Source organism: Nicotiana tomentosiformis, chromosome 3 (assembly GCF_000390325.3).
Source record: "Nicotiana tomentosiformis chromosome 3, ASM39032v3, whole genome shotgun sequence".
NCBI lineage: Eukaryota > Viridiplantae > Streptophyta > Magnoliopsida > Solanales > Solanaceae > Nicotiana > Nicotiana tomentosiformis.
In genome coordinates this window covers 106,772,951-106,776,130 of record NC_090814.1, presented here as the reverse complement: position 1 = coordinate 106,776,130, position 3,180 = coordinate 106,772,951, and positions in this window count along the sequence as shown.

Sequence of the window (3,180 nt, the reverse complement as noted above, 5' to 3'; positions counted from 1 at the left end):
CGATTAAACCAGGAATTACTTGAACATTGTTTAAATCCAATCCTTGTGGAGACGATATTATACTATACTATCTTTGATTAGCGAGCATCAATTTTGTGTTGTGTTTTGCGCTCGTCAGCGTGGTGTACCCTATGTCTAAAATATCATCAACTAGGGAGTGGTGTACCCTATATTGGAAAACACAGCTAGGGATTGGTGTACCCTATACTGGTAAGTAGACTAGGGAGTGGTGTACCCTATGTCTAAAAGAATGATATCAGGGGGTGGTGTACCCAGCATTTAAGCTCTATCTATAAAGATATCAGGGAGTGGTGTACCCTGCATTTAAAATCAATCAACTAGAAAGTGGTGTAACCTATGTTGGAAAATACAGCTAGGGATTGGTGTGCCCTACACTGGTAAGGAGACTAGGGAGTGGTGTACCCTATGTCTAAAATAGCATCAACTAGGGAATGGTGTATCTTATATTGGAAAACAAAGCTAGGGATTGGTGTACCCTATACTGGTAAGGAGACTAGGAAGTGGTGTACCCTATGTATAGGAATGTCATCAACTAGGGAGTAGTGTACCCTCTGTTGGAAAGTGCAGCTAGGGATTGGTGTACCCTATACTACCATGATTTTGAATTTTCTATCCTTTTTTATCTTTTATTTATTTATTTATTTAGAGAATGAGTAAAATGCGGGAAAGAAGGACTTACCTATTTGAGAGTTTTGTTGTTGCAGACTGTTTTTAGTCTCCGCGCGATTTCCCTTTTGGTTGCACCTGCTTCTCGCAAGGTTATTTTTTGGATTGCACTTGTTTCCTATTTTTCAGCAAAGAGCAATTGTTAGTTCAAAACAATGGTTGGTTTGTGGCCTTGAATGTTTCAATCACTTAATGTCAGCCGATCTTCTTTTGATGATGATTTCAACTGCAACTAGATACCGATTGCATTTCTGGCCCCGGAGAAACTTTGGCTTTTCAAAATTTTAATGGCGGTTGGTCGCGTGGGACTAAACCTTTTTCAACTTTATTTTGCCTTTGTAGCATTTCACTTTCGACTTCTTTCTTCCGAAGCTTTCAATTTCAGAGCATTGGGGAACCTTTAGCTTTTCAAACTTTGCAAGACGGTTAGTCACGTAGGACTTAACCTTTTCAACTTCATTTTGCCCTTGTAGGCACTTCAATTTGATTTCCTCCTTCCAAGAGTTTTCGATTTCGAAGCATCAGATACCATGGCCAGTCGGGGTTGACTTGATACCCTTGCCGAGGTTGGGTGACTTTTGAATATATTAGCTTGTGTCGAACGAGAGCCCTGTAAATCAGTCTTGCCATCTCTTCTTTGCCTTATTTTATTTTTGGAACAAAATTAGACCGAAAGGGATTCAAAGAAAAATAAGCAATGGAATGGAGAATGAGTTTAAACAAGAGGTGTCCCTCTCGGGGAACAGAAAGACGGACTTATCTGGGTGTACATGCGGACTTCAATGAACATGACATGCCTTTTGGACTGGATGCCTGATTTGTGTAAACCGTCCGACTCTTAGAAACTTATCACAACGTTTGCCTTGAAATCGAGAAACCTTGTCCAGGACTGTGTTGATGCCATGGCTGTGAGGAAACTCTTTTCGATCAGTAGTGCCCTTTGCGGGTTTTCATCAGTTCACCTCTCTCATTTCTCTTCTCACCATCGCCTTATAATGTCATTTGCGGGTTTTCACTAACAAGACTCTCTCATTTTCATTCTCTCTACTCATCATCGTCTTAAGGTGCCCATGAGGGTTTTCACCAACAAGGCTCTCTCATTTTATTTCTCTCATTTTGTTTACATCAGATCCAAGTAACTGTATTCTCCAATTCTTGAACATTCTCGATGATTGATCGGAAGGACTTGAAAAGGATTTGGGTAAAAAGAATTTGGTTTGAATTACAACTTTGGAACATTTTGGTGAAACCATCGCCGAACCATTGTAACATCTACCCTAGTTTTCACTTTTGGGGGTATGTGGATTTTTTTTTTGGTGTGACCGAACGCCAGAATGAGGCTGCCTACATATCCTTTCGGAATAAGGTTGAACGTAGTTCAATTACATGAACTTGTTTTGATTTTTGTTTTGTTTTTATTTTCTTTCTTTCTTTTTTTCCCTTTTTCTTTCCACTTTTCTTTTGTTTTCAATAATAACTTCCAGGTTCCAAATAGAATAATCAAAGAAAGGGAACCGGCTCAAATGGTTTGCAAAGGGTTGATAGTGTTTGGGTAGCGAGAAAGAAAGCCTTCGTCATCCCAATCAAAAAATGTTAAAGCTGCGTAAAGGGTCAACCATAATACCTTTTGAACGCGTCTGCATTGACAGCTGTCTCGGGGACATTTCCTTCGATTTCTCCCAAATATAGCGCTCTTTTTGGCAGCACTCTTGTCAAAATGTACGGACCTTTCCAATTTGGGTCGAATTTTTCTTTAGCTTCCTCGTGATGCAGAAGAATACGCCTCAAAATAAGTTGCCCCACTTCAAGTTTTCTGGGCTGCACTTTCTTGGTGTAGGCACGGGCCATTCTTTGCTGGTACAACTGCCCATGGCAAACTACAGCTAATTGCTTTTCATCAATCATAGTCAATTGTTCCAACCGGGTTTTGACCCATTCATCATCCTCGATCTCGGCTTCAACAATGATCCGAAGAGAGCGAATCTCAAATTCTGCAGGTATTACAACTTTAGTGCCATAAACTACTAAGTAGGGAGTGGCCCCAATTGATGTGCGCACGGTTGTGCGATATCCCAATAATGCAAAAGGCAACTTTTCATGCCATTGTCTCGAACCCTGAACCATTTTCCTGAGGATGTTTTTAATGTTCTTGTTTGAAGCTTCAACGACGCCATTAGCTTTGGGACAATAAGGGATAGAATTACGATGCATAATTTTAAATTGTTCGCATACCTCCCTTATCAAGTGGATGTTCAGATTTGCAGCATTGTCTGTAACGATAGTTTTAGGAATACCAAAACAACAAATAATTTTGGAATGCACGAAGTCCAACACTACTTTCTTAGTGACGACTTTGAAAGTGACCGCTTCAACCCACTTTGTGAAATAATCAATGGCAACCAAGATGAATCTGTGCCCATTTGAAGCTTTCGGCTCAATTAGCCCAAAAACATCCATACCACAGGCAACGAACGACCAGGGCGCTGACATAAG